The following is an 18821-nucleotide window of genomic DNA, read 5'->3' as shown; positions in this document are numbered from 1 at the left end:
ATGAGCCTGTTTTGCGTCACGTAGCACGTGAACATATTGTTACCTGGTAGGTGACCAATAGTCCACCATATACAACCTAGAGGCACCAAGTCTGCCAGTACGAGACCCTCGTTAATGAATATGAAAAACAAGTGTAAGCTTAAGGGCTAGTTTTTCGTGTTTTACACAATGTTATTCAGATATAATAGAGAATGATGCCAACGAAGGTACAGGGCAAGTTAATATGCCAACTGTAATGTGAATAACAAGAAAATTTGGTGAAAAGATACCTTGCCGTGGACAGGATCCAAACTTGTGACCTTTGAATAACGCGTTCGATGGTCTACCACTGAGCTACCACGACAGCCTTCTTCCGTGCCAATTTATTGGGTATCTATGTCAATTTAACTGTGGGAGTTTCAGTCAGCGCCACTAGTAGCCATGGCGGCGAGCGTGGCACATTCCTTTTGAGCAGTTTGGCATCACATAGCACGTGAACATATTGCTAACTGGCAGCTGACAATAGTCCACCGTATACAATCTAGAGGCACCGAGTCTGCCAGTACGAGACCCTCGTTAATGAATAAGGGAAACATGTGTAAAGCTAAGGGCTCGTTTTTCGTGTTTTACACAACAATAATGAGATATAACAGACAATAATGCCAACGACGGAACAGGGTAAGTTATTAGGCCAACTGTAATGTAAATGAGAAGAAAGAAAGTGGGTGAAAAGATACCTTGCCTTGGACAGGATCCGAACCTGCGACCTTCGAATAACGCGTTCGATGGTCTACCACTGAGCTAATATGACAGCCATCCTCCCAGGCACTTTATTGGGTATCTATGTCAATTTAAACGTGAGAGTGTCAGTCAGCGCCACTAGTAGCCAGGGCGGCGAGCGTGGCACACTCCTTATGAGCCTGTTTGGCGTCACGTAGCACGTGAACATATTGCTAACTGGCAGCTGACCAATAGTCCTGCGTATACAACCTAGAGGCACCAAGTCTGCCAGTACGAGAACCTCGTTAATGAATAAGGGAAACAAGTGTAAACCTAAGGGCTCGTTTTTCGTGTTTCACACAACATTAATGAGATCTAACAGACAATAATGCTAACGAAGGTACAGGGTAAGTTATTAGGCCAACTGCAATGTAAAGGAGAAGAAAGAAAAGTGGGTGAAAAGATACCTTGCCTTGGACAGGATCCGTACATGCGACCTTCGAATAACGCGTACGATGCTCTATCACTGAGCTTTCACGACAGCCTTCTTCCGTGCCAATTTATTGGGTATCGATGTCAATATAACTGTGGGAGTTTCAGTCAGCGCCACTAGTAGCCATGGCGGCGAGCGTGGCACATTCCTTTTGCATAATTGAAGTTTTTGCGCACACACACAAGGACACAGAAGAAGGGAACACAAGGACCAGCGCAGACTAACAACTGATTTTTATTCAGTAAGAAAACAGAATATATACGCTTACTTGCACCCCATGATCACCGCGCATGAGCAAAAACGGCATCGTACAATCTTAAAAACCAAATATCACATGTTGTTCAGCAATTCAATTTCTTTTTCACTAAGCGATATCGACGGATGGCTGACGCACATATCTTTAAGTCTAGAGATGTGCCACGCTTCTACTATTTCTCTTGTTGTCTGATTTGGGTGTACATACACCACCTCAGTTTGATCAAACAACGGCTTACATGCACTAAAAGAACAACGCGCACAGTGCAGTGCTAAATGTGTTTCCGGCCTCCCTTTCAAGTTGGTCATGTGCTCCTTCAATCTCACATTTAAGCATCGGCCAGTCTGACCGACATAAAAGTTCCCACAACTGAAGGGGGTCTTATAAACTACCTTTCTTTTGCACTCAACCACCTGATGACCTGCACGCTTGGAACAATTGCCTCCGATATCCCTCGTCCTTTCCTCGTACAGATTATTTACAGCCGGACACACGCCCCCTAGTTTGTTCTTTGCCGAGAATACAACTTTGACACCATATTTAGCTGCCACCTTCTTAAGTTTATGGGAGAAACCATGCTCGTAGGGGATTACCGAAATTTTCTTTGTATCTTGGCTTCTTTCCTCTTTCTCCCCGGATTTCATTTTCTTCATTAATCTTTCGCTTGCAGTTAGAAGAAACGAGTTAGGGTATCCTGCCTTTTCCAGCTTTACCTTCTGTTCAAGGAAAGATTCTTTTAACTTGTGCTTACATGTTTTTGTAAGAGCTGAATTGAAACACCCCATTGCTATACCGTTTTTTACTATCCTTGAATGGGAGGAAGCGTACTGCAACAGGGGCTTCTCTGTTCTAGGCGAATACTTCCAACACACATGGTTCTTTTCAAAAACAAGCTTCATATCTAGGAACTGTAAACAGTTTTCGGTGGGTTGTTCAGATGTAAAAACTAGGCCTTTGCCTCTCCGTCTGAAAGTCTCCATTACACTTGTGGTGACAGCATCCCAGTCTGTGTCTACACCCAAAATCAAATAATCATCAACATATCTGAATATTTTTAAGGACTTGCCACCCAAATCAGAATCAACCAGTCTGTCAACTTTGCTCAAAAAAATTGTACTCAGTACAGGGGCTACCTTGGATCCAATACACACTCCATTCTTTTGACGGAACAGTCTATCTTGAAATAGTACAACCGTGCTGTCCAAGTACATGCAAAGTAATTCAAGAAACGTTTCTAGTGACATTCCACTGCGATTACGGAAGGCCACTTCATCATTGTCCCGTTCAATGCACTCTTTCACAGAATCTAGCAGAGCATCCTGCGGCAAAGAGTAGTATAAATCTTGAATATCAAGATTTGGGTGGCAAGTCCTTAAAAATATTCAGATATGTTGATGATTATTTGATTTTGGGTGTAGACACAGACTGGGATGCTGTCACCACAAGTGTAATGGAGACTTTCAGACGGAGAGGCAAAGGCCTAGTTTTTACATCTGAACAACCCACCGAAAACTGTTTACAGTTCCTAGATATGAAGCTTGTTTTTGAAAAGAACCATGTGTGTTGGAAGTATTCGCCTAGAACAGAGAAGCCCCTGTTGCAGTACGCTTCCTCCCATTCAAGGATAGTAAAAAACGGTATAGCAATGGGGTGTTTCAATTCAGCTCTTACAAAAACATGTAAGCACAAGTTAAAAGAATCTTTCCTTGAACAGAAGGTAAAGCTGGAAAAGGCAGGATACCCTAACTCGTTTCTTCTAACTGCAAGCGAAAGATTAATGAAGAAAATGAAATCCGGGGAGAAAGAGGAAAGAAGCCAAGATACAAAGAAAATTTCGGTAATCCCCTACGAGCATGGTTTCTCCCATAAACTTAAGAAGGTGGCAGCTAAATATGGTGTCAAAGTTGTATTCTCGGCAAAGAACAAACTAGGGGGCGTGTGTCCGGCTGTAAATAATCTGTACGAGGAAAGGACGAGGGATATCGGAGGCAATTGTTCCAAGCGTGCAGGTCATCAGGTGGTTGAGTGCAAAAGAAAGGTAGTTTATAAGACCCCCTTCAGTTGTGGGAACTTTTATGTCGGTCAGACTGGCCGATGCTTAAATGTGAGATTGAAGGAGCACATGACCAACTTGAAAGGGAGGCCGGAAACACATTTAGCACTGCACTGTGCGCGTTGTTCTTTTAGTGCATGTAAGCCGTTGTTTGATCAAACTGAGGTGGTGTATGTACACCCAAATCAGACAACAAGAGAAATAGTAGAAGCGTGGCACATCTCTAGACTTAAAGATATGTGCGTCAGCCATCCGTCGATATCGCTTAGTGAAAAAGAAATTGAATTGCTGAACAACATGTGATATTTGGTTTTTAAGATTGTACGATGCCGTTTTTGCTCATGCGCGGTGATCATGGGGTGCAAGTAAGCGTATATATTCTGTTTTCTTACTGAATAAAAATCAGTTGTTAGTCTGCGCTGGTCCTTGTGTTCCCTTCTTCTGTGTCCTTGTGTGTGTGCGCAAAAACTTCAATTATGCAGCAGTACCAACTAGCCCGTCTTTCCGTATTATTACATTCCTTTTGAGCATGTTTGGCATCACATAGCACGTGAACATATTGCTAACTGGCAGCTGACCAATAGTCCACCGTATACAATCTAGAGGCACCGAGTCGGCCAGTACGAGACCCTCGTTAATGAATAAGGGAAACATGTGTAAAGCTAAGGGCTCGTTTTTCGTGTTTTACACAACAATAATGAGATATAACAGACAATAATGCCAACGACGGAACAGGGTAAGTTATTAGGCCAACTGTAATGTAAATGAGAAGAAAGAAAGTGGGTGAAAAGATACCTTGCCTTGGACAGGATCCGAACCTGCGACCTTCGAATAACGCGTTCGAAGGTCTACCACTGAGCTAATATAACAGCCATCCTCCCAGGCACTTTATTGGGTATCTATGTCAATTTAAACGTGAGAGTGTCAGTCAGCGCCACTAGTAGCCAGGGCGGCGAGCGTGGCACACTCCTTATGAGCCTGTTTGGCGTCACGTAGCACGTGAACATATTGCTAACTGGCAGCTGACCAATAGTCCTGCGTATACAACCTAGAGGCACCAAGTCTGCCAGTACGAGAACCTCGTCAATGAATAAGGGAAACAAGTGTAAACCTAAGGGCTCGTTTTTCGTGTTTCACACAACATTAATGAGATCTAACAGACAATAATGCTAACGAAGGTACAGGGTAAGTTATTAGGCCAACTGGAATGTAAAGGAGAAGAAAGAAAAGTGGGTGAAAAGATACCTTGCCTTGGACAGGATCCGTACCTGCGACCTTCGAATAACGCGTACGATGCTCTATCACTGAGCTATCACGACAGCCATCTTCCCAGTCACTTTATTGCGTATCTATGTCAATTTGAACGTGGGAGTGTCAGTCAGCGCTCCTAGTAGCCATGGCGGCGAGCGTGGCACACTCCTTATGAGCCTGCTTGGTGTCACGTAGCACGTGAACATATTGCTAACTGGCAGCTGACCAATAGTCTACCATATACAAACTAGAGGCACAAAGTCGGCCAGTACGAGACCCTCGTTAATGAATAAGGGAAACAAGTGTAAACATGAGAGCTCGTGTTTCGTGGTGTACACAATATTAATGAGATATAACAGACAATATTTTCAACGAAGGTACAGGGTAAGTTACTAGACTAACTGTAATGTAAATGAGAAGAAAAGTGGTTGAAAAGATACCTTGCCGTGGACAGGATCCGAACCGGCGACCTATGAATAACGCGTTCGATGGTCTACCACGGAGCTAATATGACTGCCATCCTCCCAGGCACTTTATTGGGTATCTATGTCAATTTAAACGTGAGAGTGTCAGTCAGCGCCACTAGTAGCCAGGGTGGCGAGCGTGGCACACTCCTTATGAGCCTGTTTGGCGTCACGTAGCACGTGAACATATTGCTAACTGGCAGCTGACCAATAGTCCACCGTATACAACCTAGAGGCATCAAGTCTGCCAGTACGAGACCCTCGTTAATGAATGAGGGAAACAAGTGTAAACTTAGCGGCTCGTTTTTAGTGTTTTACGCAATAATATTGAGATCTAACAGACAATAATTCTAACAAAGGTATAAGGTAAGTTAATAGGCCAACTGAAATGTAAATGACAAGAAAGAAAAGTGGGTGAAAAGATACCTTGCCGTGGACAGGATTCGAACCTGCGACCTTCGAATAACGCGTTCGATGGTCTACCACTGAGCTACCACGACAGCCATCTTCCTAGCCACTTTATTGTGTACCTATGTCAACCATCTTAAACGTGGGAGTGTCAGTCAGCGCCTCTAGTAGCCATGGCGGCGAGCGTGGCACACTCCTTATGAGCCTGTTTGGCGTCACGTAGCACGTGAACATATTGGTAACTGGCAGCTGACCAATAGTCCACCGTATACAACCTAGAGGCATCAAGTCTGCCAGTACGAGACCCTCGTTAATGAATAAGGGAAACATGTGTAAAGCTAAGGGCTGGTTTTTCGTGTTTTACACAACAACAATGAGATATAACAGACAATAATGCCAACGAAGGACCAGGGTAAGTTATTAGGCCAAATGTGATGTAAATGACAAGAAAGAAAAGTGGGTGAAAAGATACCTTGCAGTGAACAGGATTCGAACCTGCGACCTTCGAATAACGCGTTCGATGGTCTACCACTGAGCTACCACGACAGCCATCTTCCCAGCCACTTTATTGTGTATCTATGTCAACCATCTTAAACGTGGGAGTGTCAGTCAGCGCCTCTAGTAGCCATGGCAGCGAGTGTGGCACACTCCTTATGAGTCTGTTTGGCGTCACGTAGCACGTGAACATATTGCTAACTGGCAGCTGACCAATAGTCCACCATATACAAACTAGAGGCACCATGTCGGCCAGTACGAGACCCTCGTTAATGAATAAGAGAAACAAGTGTAAACATGAGAGCTCGTGTTTCGTGGTGTACACAATGTTAATGAGATATAACAGACAATATTTTCAACGAAGGTACAGGGTAAGTCATTAGGCTAACTGTAATGTAAATGAGAAGAAAAGTGGTTGAAAAGTTACCTTGCCGTGGATAGGATCCGAACCGGCGACCTTTGAATAACGCGTTCGATGGTCTACCACGGAGCTAATATGACCGCCATCCTCCCAGGCACTTTATTGGGTATCTATGTAAATTTAAACGTGAGAGTGTCAGTCAGCGCCACTAGTAGCCAGGGTGGCGAGCGTGGCACACTCCTTATGAGCCTGTTTGGCGTCACGTAGCACGTGAACATATTGCTAACTGGCAGCTGACCAATAGTCCTCCGTATACAACCTAGAGGCACCAAGTATGCCAGTACGAGACCCTCGTTAATGAATGAGGGAAACAAGTGTAAACTTAAAGGCTCGTTTTTCGTGTTTTACACAATAATACTGAGATCTAATGGACAATAATTCCAACGAAGGTACAGTGTAAGTTATTGGGCCAACTTTAATGTAAAGGGGAAGAAAGAAAAGTTGGTGAAAAGATACATTGCCGTGGACAGGATCCGAACCTGCGGCCTTCGAATAACGCGTTCGATGATCTACCACTGAGCTACCACGACAGCTATCTTCCCAGCCACATTATTGGGTATCTATGTCAATTTGAACGTGGGAGTGTCAGTCAGCGCCCCTAGTAGCCATGGCGGCGAGCATGGCACACTCCTTATGAGCCTGTTTGGCGTCACGTAGCACGTGAACATATTGCTAACTGGCAGCTGACCTATAGTCTACCGTATACAACCTAGAGGCATCAAGTCTGCCAGTACAAGACCCTCGTTAATGAATGAGGGAAACAAGTGTAAAGTTAACGGCTCGTTTTCAGTGTTTTACGCAATAATAGTGAGATCTAACAGACAATAATTCCAACGAAGGTACAGGGTAAGGTATTAGGCCAACTGTATTGTAAAGGGGAAGAAAGAAAAGTGGGTGAAAAGATACTTTTCCGTGGACAGGATCCGAACCTGCGACCTTCGAATAACGCGTTCGATGATCTACCACTGAGCTACCACGACAGCTATCTTCCCAGCCACATTATTGGTTATCTGTGTCAATTTAAACGTGGGAGTGTCAGTCAGCAATACTAGTAGCCATGGCGGCGAGGATTTTACATTCCTTATGAGCCTGTTTGGCGTCACGTAGCACGTGAACATATTTCTAACTGGTAGCTGACCAATAGTTCACCGTATACAATCTAGAGGCACCAAGTCTGCCAGTACGAGAACCTCCTTAATGAATAAGGAAAACAAGTGTAAACCTAAGGGCTCGTTTTTCGTGTTTTACACAACATTAATGAGATCTAACAGACAATAATGCCAACCAAGGTACAGGGTAAGTTATTAGGCCAACTGTAATGTAAAGGAGAAGAAAGAAAAGTGGGTGAAAAGATACTTTGCCGTGGACAGGATCCGAACCTGCGACCTTCGAATAACGCGTTGGATGATCTACCACTGAGCTACCACGACAGCTATCTTCCCAGCCACATTATTGGGTATCTGTGTCAATTTAAACGTGGGAGTGTCAGTCAGCAATACTAGTAGCCATGGCGGCGAGCATTTTACATTCCTTATGAGCCAGTTTGGCGTCACGTAGCACGTGAACATATTGCTAACTGGCAGCTGACCAATAGTCCACCATATACAAACTAGAGGCACCAAGTCGGCCAGTACGAGACCCTCGTTAATGATTAAGAGAAACAAGTGTAAACATGAGAGCTCGTGTTTCGTGGTGTACACAATATTAATGAGATATAACAGACAATATTTTCAACGACGGTACAGGGTAAGTTATTAGGCTAACTGTAATGTAAATGAGACGAAAAGTGGTTGAAAAGATACCTTGCCGTGGACAGGATCCGAACCGGCGACCTTTGAATAACGCGTTCGATGGTCTACCACGGAGCTAATATGACCGCCATCCTCCCAGGCACTTTATTGGGTATCTATGTCAATTTAAACGTGAGAGTGTCAGTCAGCGCCACTAGTAGCCAGGGTGGCGAGCGTGGCACACTCCTTTTGAGCATGTTTGGCATCACACAGCACGTGAACATATTGCTAACTGGCAGCTGACCAATAGTCCACCGTATACCATCTAGAGGCACCAAGTCTGCCAGTACGAGACCCTCGTTAATGAATAAGGGAAACATGTGTAAAGCTAAGGGCTCGTTTTTCGTGTTTTACACAACAATAATGAGATATAAGAGACAATAGTGCCAACGAAGGACCAGGGTAAGTTATTAGGCCAAATGTAATGTAAATGACAAGAAAGAAAAGTTGGTGAAAAGATACCTTGCCGTGGACAGGATTCGAACCTGCGACCTTCGAATAACGCGTTCGATGGTCTACCACTGAGCTACCACGACAGCCATCTTCCCAGCCACTTTATTGTGTACCTATGTCAACCATCTTAAACGTGGGAGTGTCAGTCAGCGCCTCTAGTAGCCATGGCGGCGAGCGTGGCACACTCTTTATGAGCCTGTTTGGCGTCACGTAGCACGTGAACATATTGGTAACTGGCAGCTGACCAATAGTCTACCGTATACAACCTAGAGGCATCAAGTCTGCCAGTACGAGACCCTCGTTAATGAATGAGGGAAACAAGTGTAAACTTAACGGCTCGTTTTTAGTGTTTTACGCAATAATATTGAGATCCAACAGACAATAATTCTAACAAAGGTATAGGGTAAGTTATTAGGCCAACTGAAATGTAAAGCGGAAGAAAGAAAAGTGGGTGAAAAGATACTTTGCCGTGGACAGGATCCCAACCTGCGACCTTCGAATAACGCGTTCGATGGTCCACCACTGAACTACCACGACAGCCATCTTTCCAGGCACTTTATTGGATATCTGTGTTAATTTAAACGTGGGAGTGTCAGTCAGCACTACTAGTAGCCATGGCGGCGAGCGTTTTACACTCTTTATGAGCCTGTTTGGCGTCACGTAGCACGTGATCATAATGTTAACTGGTAGCTGACCAATAGTCCACCGTATACAACCTAGAGGCACCAAGTCTGCCAGTACGAGACCCTCGTTAATGCATAAGAAAAACAAGCGTAAACTTAAGGGCTCGTTTTTCGTGTTTCACACAATATTATTCAGATATAATAGACAATGATGTCAACGAAGGTACAGAGCAAGTTATTATGCCAACTGTAATGTAAATGAGAAGAAAATTTGGTGAAAAGATACCTTGCGTGGACAGGATCCGAACTTGTGACCTTCGAATAACGCGTTCGATGGTTTACCACTGAGCTACCACGACAGCCCTCTTCCCAGCGAATTTATTGGGTATCTATGTCAATTTAACTGTGGGAGTTTCAGTCAGCGCCACTAGCAGCCATGGCGGCGAGCGTGGCACACTCCTTTTGAGCATGTTTGGCATTACATAGCACGTGAACATATTGCTAACTGGCAGCTGACCAATAGTCCACCGTATACAATCTAGAGGCACCAAGTCTGCCAATAAGAGACCCTCGTTAATGAATAAGGGAAACATGTGTAAAGCTAAGGGCTCGTTTTTCGTGTTTTACACAAGAAAAACGAGATATAACAGACAATAATGCCAACGAAGGACCAGCGTAAGTTATTAGGCCAAATGTAATGTAAATGACAAGAAAGAAAAGTGGGTGAAAAGATACCTTGCCGTGGACAAGATTCGAACCTGCGACCTTCGAATAACGCGTTCGATGGTCTACCACTGAGCTACCACGACAGCCATCTTCCAAGCCACTTTATTGTGTATCTATGTCAACCAACTTAAATGTGGGAGTGTCAGTCAGCGCCTCTAGTAGACATGGTGGCGAATGTGGCACACTCCTTATGAGCCTGTTTGGCGTCACGTAGCACGTGAACATATTGCTAACTGGCAGCTGACCAATATTCTACCGTATACAACCTAGAGGCATCAAGTCTGCCAGTACAAGACCCTCGTTAATGAATGAGGGAAACAAGTGTAAACTTAACGGCTCGTTTTTAGTGTTTTACACAATATTATTCAGATATAATAGACAATAATGCCAACGAAGGTACAGGGTAAGTTATTATGCCAACTTTAATGTAAATGAGAAGAAAATTTGGTGAAAAGATACCTTTCCATGGACAGGATCCGAACTTGTGACCTTCGAATAATGCGTTCGATGGTCTACCACTGAGCTACCACAACAGCCATCTTCCCAGCCACTTTATTGGGTATCTAAGTCAATTTGAAAGTGGGAGTGTCAGTCAGCGCCCCTAGTAGCCATGGCGGCGAGCATGGCACACTCACTATGAGCCTGTTTGGCGTCACGTAGCACGTGAACATATTGCTAACTGGTAGCTGACCAATAGTTCACCGTATACAATCTAGAGGCACCAAGTCTGCCAGTACGAGAACCTCGTTAATGAATAAGGGAAACAAGTGTAAACCTAAGAGGTCGTTTTTCGTATTTTACACAACATTAATGAGAACTAACAGACAATAATGCCAACGAAGGTACAGGGTAAGTTATTAGGCCAACTGTAATGTAAAGGAGAAGAAAGAAAAGTGGGTGAAAAGATACCTTGCCTTGGACAGGATCCGTACCTGCGACCTTCGAATAACGCGTTCGATGCTCTATCACTGAGATACCACGACAGCCATCTTCCCAGCCACTTTATTGGGTATCTATGTCAATTTGAACGTGGGAGTGTCAGTCAGCGCCCCTAGTAGCCATGGCGGCGAGCATGGCACACTCCTTATGAGCCTGTTTGGCGTCACGTAGCACGTGAACATATTGCTAACTGGCAGCTGACCTATAGTCTACCGTATACAACCTAGAGGCATCAAGTCTGCCAGTACAAGACCCTCGTTAATGAATGAGGGAAACAAGTGTAAAGTTAACGGCTCGTTTTCAGTGTTTTACGCAATAATAGTGAGATCTAACAGACAATAATGCCAACCAAGGTACAGGGTAAGTTATTAGGCCAACTGTAATGTAAAGGAGAAGAAAGAAAAGTGGGTGAAAAGATACTTTGCCGTGGACAGGATCCGAACCTGCGACCTTCGAATAACGCGTTGGATGATCTACCACTGAGCTACCACGACAGCTATCTTCCCAGCCACATTATTGGGTATCTGTGTCAATTTAAACGTGGGAGTGTCAGTCAGCTATACTAGTAGCCATGGCGGCGAGCATTTTACATTCCTTATGAGCCTGTTTGGCGTCACGTAGCACGTGAACATATTGCTAACTGGCAGCTGACCAATAGTCCACCATATACAAACTAGAGGCACCAAGTCGGCCAGTACGAGACCCTCGTTAATGATTAAGAGAAACAAGTGTAAACATGAGAGCTCGTGTTTCGTGGTGTACACAATATTAATGAGATATAACAGACAATATTTTCAACGACGGTACAGGGTAAGTTATTAGGCTAACTGTAATGTAAATGAGACGAAAAGTGGTTGAAAAGATACCTTGCCGTGGACAGGATCCGAACCGGCGACCTTTGAATAACGCGTTCGATGGTCTACCACGGAGCTAATATGACCGCCATCCTCCCAGGCACTTTATTGGGTATCTATGTCAATTTAAACGTGAGAGTGTCAGTCAGCGCCACTAGTAGCCAGGGTGGCGAGCGTGGCACACTCCTTTTGAGCATGTTTGGCATCACACAGCACGTGAACATATTGCTAACTGGCAGCTGACCAATAGTCCACCGTATACCATCTAGAGGCACCAAGTCTGCCAGTACGAGACCCTCGTTAATGAATAAGGGAAACATGTGTAAAGCTAAGGGCTCGTTTTTCGTGTTTTACACAACAATAATGAGATATAAGAGACAATAGTGCCAACGAAGGACCAGGGTGAGTTATTAGGCCAAATGTAATGTAAATGACAAGAAAGAAAAGTTGGTGAAAAGATACCTTGCCGTGGACAGGATTCGAACCTGCGACCTTCGAATAACGCGTTCGATGGTCTACCACTGAGCTATTACGACAGCCATCTTCCCAGCCACTTTATTGTGTACCTATGTCAACCATCTTAAACGTGGGAGTGTCAGTCAGCGCCTCTAGTAGCCATGGCGGCGAGCGTGGCACACTCCTTATGAGCCTGTTTGGCGTCACGTAGCACGTGAACATATTGGTAACTGGCAGCTGACCAATAGTCTACCGTATACAACCTAGAGGCATCAAGTCTGCCAGTACGAGACCCTCGTTAATGAATGAGGGAAACAAGTGTAAACTTAACGGCTCGTTTTTAGTATTTTACGCAACAATATTGAGATCTAACAGACAATAATTCCAAAGAAGGTACAGCGTAAGTTATTAGGCCAACTGTACGATAAAGGGGAAGAAATAAAAGTGGGTGAAAAGATACTTTGCCGTGGATAGCATCCGAACCTGCGACTATCGAATAACGCGTTCGATGGCCTACCACTGAGCTACCACGACAGCTATCTTCCCAGCCACTTTATTGGGTATCTATGTCAATTGAAACGTGGGAGTGTTAGTCAGCACTAATAGTAGCCATGGCGGCGAGTGTTTTACACTCCTTATGAGCCTGTTTGGCGTCACGTAGCACGTGAACTTATTGCTAACAGGTAGCTGACCAATAGTTCACCGTATACAACCTAGAGGCACTAAGTCTGCTAGTACGAGACCCTCGTTAAGGAATAAGGAAAACAATTGTAAACTTAAGGGCTCGTTTTTCGTGTTTTACACAATATTATTCAGATATAATAGACAATAATGCCAACGAAGGTACAAGGTAAGTTATTATGCCAACTTTATTGTAAATGAGAAGAAAATTTGGTGAAAAGATACCTTGCCATGGACAGGATCCGAACTTGTGACCTTCGAATAACGCGTTCGATGGTCTACCACTGAGCTACCACGACAGCCATCTTCCCAGCCACTTTATTGGGTATCTATGTCAATTTGAACGTGGGAGTGTCAGTCAGCGCCACTTGTAACCATGGCGGCGAGTGTGTCACACTCCTTATGAGCCTGTTTGGCGTCACGTAGCACGTGAACATATTGCTAACTGGTAGCTGACCAATAGTCCACCGTATACAACCTAGAGGCACCAAGTCTGCCAGTACGAGACCCTCGTTAATGAATAAGAAAAACAAGTGTAAACTTAAGGGCTCGTTTTTCGTGTTTTACACAATATTATTCAAATATAATAGACAATGATGCCAACGAAGGTACAGGGCAAGTTATTATGCCAACTGTAATGTAAATGAGAAGAAAATTTAGTGAAAACATACCTTGCCATGGACAGGATCCGAACTTGTGACCTTCGAATAACGCGTTCGATGGGCTACCACTGAGCTACCACGACAGCCTTCTTCCCTGCCAATTTATTGGGTATCTATGTCAATTTAACTGTGGGAGTTTCAGTGAGCGCCACTAGTAGCCATGGCGGCGAGCGTGGCACACTCTTTTTGAGCATGTTTGGCATCACATAGCACGTGAACATATTGCTAACTGGCAGCCGACCAATAGTCCACCGTATACAATCTAGAGGCACCAAGTTTGCCAGTACGAGACCCTCGTTAATGAATAAGGGGAACATGTGTAAAGCTAAGGGCTCGTTTTTTGTGTTTTACACAACAATAATGAGATATAACAGACAATAATGCCAACGAAGGACCAGGGTAAGTTATTAGGCCAAATGTAATGTAAATGACAAGAAAGAAAAGTGGGTGAAAAGATACCTTGCCGTGGACAGGATTCGAACCTGCGACCTTCGAATAACGCGTTCGATGGTCTACCACTGAGCTACCACGACAGCCATCTTCCCAGCCACTTTATTGTGTATCTATGTCAACCAACTTAAACGTGGGAGTGTCAGTCAGCGCCTCTAGTAGCCATGGCGGCGAGCGTGGCACACTCCTTATGAGCCTGTTTGGCGTCACGTAGCACGTGAACACATTGCTAACTGGCAGCTGACCAATAGTCTACCGTATACAACCTAGACCCATCAAGTCTGCCAGTACGAGACCCTCGTTAATGAATGAGGGAAACAAGTGTAAACTTCACGGCTCGTTTTTCGTGTTTTACACAATATTAATGAGATATAACAGACAATAATGCCAACGAAGGACCAGAGTAAGTTATTAGGCCAAATGTAATGTAAATGACAAGAAAGAAAAGTGGGTGAAAAGATACCTTGCCGTGGACAGGATTCGAACCTGCGACCTTCGAATAACGCGTTCGATGGTCTACCACTGAGCTACCACGACAGCCATCTTCCTAGCCACTTTATTGGGTATCTATGTCAACCAACTTAAACGTGGGAGTTTCAGTCAGCGCCACTAGTAGCCATGGCGGCGAGCGTGGCACACTCCTTTTCAGCATGTTTGGCATCACATAGCACGTGAACATATTGCTAACTGGCAGCTGACCAATAGTCCACCGTATACAATCTAGAGGCACCAAGTCTGCCAGTACGAGACCCTCGTTAATGAATAAGGGAAACATGTGTAAAGCTAAGTTCTCGTTTTTCGTGTTTTACACAACAATAATGAGATCTAACAGACAATAATGCCAACGAAGGTACAGGGTAAGTTACTGGGCCGACTGTAATGTAAATGAGAAGAAAAGTGGGTGAAAAGATACCTTGCCGTGGACGGGATTCAAACCTGCGACCTTCGAATAACGCGTTCGATGCTCTATCACTGAGCTACCACGACAGCCATCTTCCCAGCCACTTTATTGGGTATCTATGTCAATTTGAACGTGGGAGTGTCAGTCAGCGCCACTAGTAGCCATGGCGGCGAGCGTGGCACACTATTTATGAGCCTGTTTCGTGTCACGTAGCACGTGAAAATATTGCTAACTGGCAGCTGACCAATAGTCCACCATATACAAACTAGAGGCACCAAGTCGGCCAGTACGAGACCCTCGTTAATGAATAAGGGAAACAAGTGTAAACATGAGAGCTCGTGTTTCGTGGTGTACACAATATTAATGAGATATAACAGACAATATTTTCAACGAAGGTACAGGGTAAGTTACTAAGCTAACTGTAATGTAAATGAGAAGAAAAGTGGTTGAAAAGATACCTTGCCGTGGACAGGATCCGAACCGGCGATCTTTGAATAACGCGTTCGATGGTCTACCACTGAGCTAATATGACAGCCATCCTCCCAGGCACTTTATTGTGTATCTATGTCAATTTAAACGTGAGAGTGTCAGTCAGCGCCACTAGTAGCCAGGGCGGCGAGCGTGGCAAACTCCTTATGAGCCTGTTTGGCGTCACTCAGCACGTGAACATATTGCTAACTGGCAGCTGACCAATATTCCTCCGTATACAACCTAGAGGCACCAAGTCTGCCAATACGAGACCCTCGTTAATGAATGAGGGAAACAAGTGTAAACTTAAAGGCTCGTTTTTCGTGTATTACACAATAATACTGAGATCTAATGGACAATAATGCCAACGACGGAACAGGGTAAGTTATTAGGCCAACTGTAATGTAAATGAGAAGAAAGAAAGTGGGTGAAAAGATACCTTGCCTTGGACAGGATCCGAACCTGCGACCTTCGAATAACGCGTTCGATGATCTACCACTGAGCTACTACGACAGCCATCTTCCCAGCCACTTTATTGGGTATCTATGTCAACCAAAACGTTTGAGTGTCAGTCAGCGCCACTAGTAGCCATGGGAGCGAGAGTGGCACACTCCTTATGAGCCTGTTTGGCACCACGTAGCACGTGAACATATTGCTAACTGGCCGCTGACCAATAGTCCACCGTATACAACCTAGAGGTACCAAGTCTGCCAGTACGAGACCCTCGTTAATGAATGAGGGAAACAAGTGTAAACTTAACGGCTCGTTTTTCGTGTTTTACACAATATTAGTGAGATATAACAGGGAATAATGCAAACGAAGGTACAGGGTAAGTTATTAGGCCAAATGTAATGTAAATGAGAAGAAAAAAAGTGGGTGAAAAGATACCTTGCCGTGGACAGGATTCAAACCTGCGACCTTCGAATAACGCGTTCGATGGTCTACCACTGAGCTTGCACGACAGCTATCTTCCCAGCCACATTATTGGGTATCTGTGTCAATTTAAACGTGGGAGTGTCAGTCAGCGCCCCTAGTAGCCATGGCGGCGAGCGTGACACACTCCTTGTGAACCCTTTTGGCATGACGTAGCACGTGAACATATTGTTAACTGGCAGCTGACCAATAGTCCACCATATACAACTTAGAGGCACCAAGTCTGCCAGTAGGAGGCCCTTAATATTGAATAAGGGAAACAAGTGTAAACTTAAGGGCTCGTTTTTCGTGTTTTACACAACAATAATGACATCTAACACACAAGAATTCCAACGAAGGCACAGGGTGAGTTATTAGGCCGATTGTATTTTTATAGATTGCGTTTCTAAAGTATTTACCAAAAAATGTTGAAAATGTATTTTTATAATGTCCTTTTACAGGGCCAATCGTTTACACTTTTGAGTAATCTACGCGCGTGAACTAATGGGAAATTTCAGGCAGTGGACAAACTTGCTGAAATCAGGTAGAACTTACAAAAGAATGTTTCGCTGAAAAGCGACTGCCGATGATTTTGACGTAAGACACCATAGGGCTCGATTACTCTGCATGAGCTTTTTTCCTGGCAGCATATTTCAGTCTAGAAGGCCACTAAGTTGTTGCTAACACATTTTAGAATGAATACTGGCCTAAAAACACTACGTACCACCATAAAGCTAGGATTAAAGCATAAAGTGGACTTTCTTTTTCTTTCTCGACTAAAAAAAAAACTTCGTTTATAAGATCACACAAACATGAAGCTGTTTCTGAAGTCGGAGTATATCAATTACCTATTTGTCATATCTTTACGTTTGTGATCTTGTTCTTTCATGATGCATGTCATTCCGAAAGCCTCAAATGCACAAATGTAGAAGTGAGGTTTACTTTTTTGTTTCTAAACCTGTGCTCCTAAAAGTAGTTGGTATGATGGAGCCCCTGATTTGTACCAAAAGTAAAAGCACCATCTAAAACCTTGTTCTTCATTGTCCTAAACATAGTAAAGCCTACCAATCTGCCGAATGATCGCTTATTTGATCTCTTTCGCCGAACTAGATGACGATCATTTTGTCTGAATTTTTCGCTTCCAGTAAAATACGTCTCTCGGCTATTCACTGTTGCTATTGTGAGAAGGCATCCCGCTGCCAACAAAACTGTGCAAATTAAAGGCCTAGATAAAAGAAGCAATAGTATTTGAACAATTTAATAATGTAAGTATCGATATACGTGCATGTACAAACCCACGCAAAAACATACACAAAAGTGCTTGAGCCCACAATACTTCTCACCGAACGACATTTCTCGCCACGCCGCTCAAGCCACCTTTCAAGGGTGGAGTTAATCTGCTTCATCAGCTGCTTGGCAGTGTGCCTACTCATGGCACGCGCGATCAGTAACGTGAGTCCACACTGAAAATCTGCAGCAAAGAACTAGCAGAAATCAATAACTTTGTCGTTGTCATATGACCTCGCCACGGAATTTTGGATAAAGGTGCTTTTGTAGATATTTTGTAATAACTAATAACTTTTTTTAATAATACCTTCTCCTCTTGACTAACATAAAAAGATGCTTTCACGTGTAGTTGAGAAAGGACTTTTGAAGTTTAGGTATAGCTCACAAACTTTTATTTTTCCATTAGCAATTGTGCATTTGCATTTGCGATTCATCAATACATGCGTATGCGCTAGATCAGTCCCATTTAAAGTAAAACAGACGTTTCCTAAGGTAAGATCCACAGCCCCTTCTTCCAGAGAAAGCATTTTAGTTTCTACTCTGGTTACGCCTCTCCGCATTTCTCTCCTCCTCACTCTTTAATGCAATTAGTTCCCTTTGAACTGCCGCAAAGTCGCCTGCACATGCAAATCTGTACTCGCAGCCATTGGCCGTCCGGGATCTGATGCCTGAATTCCAATGCCATTCTTCGCGGGGCTTCCACAGTATTTCCTTAGTGGTCCTTTGTCTGCCCCAGCCTCTTCGCACTTTCGAGGGTGAGTGCTTGTGCGGCTGGTCATACGGTTAGTTTCTCGCACGTTCTTGCTTCGCACAGTTAAGGCCGTTTCACATGACACAAAAAGTAGCAATTTTCAGGCTGCGAATTTCGCTCGCAGCAAAAAAATAAAGGCAGTTTGCTCCCGCCGCAGCGGTCCGCGGCAAGCTTCCAACATATTGAAAATTTTCGCTCTGATCGCAGCGGCAGGAGCGATTTTGGGTCGGAACCCGTCGAAATAGGGCTGGTCCGGCAAGCCGTCAAACTAGAGTCGACGTGTTTGTTTTGGTAAGGGCTGATGCTATGCATTTTAAAATGAATTCCG

The sequence above is a fragment of the Rhipicephalus microplus genome, unplaced genomic scaffold (assembly GCF_043290135.1).
Source record: "Rhipicephalus microplus isolate Deutch F79 unplaced genomic scaffold, USDA_Rmic scaffold_17, whole genome shotgun sequence".
NCBI classification, from domain to species: Eukaryota; Metazoa; Arthropoda; class Arachnida; order Ixodida; family Ixodidae; genus Rhipicephalus; species Rhipicephalus microplus.
Note: the sequence above shows the minus strand (reverse complement) of the source record.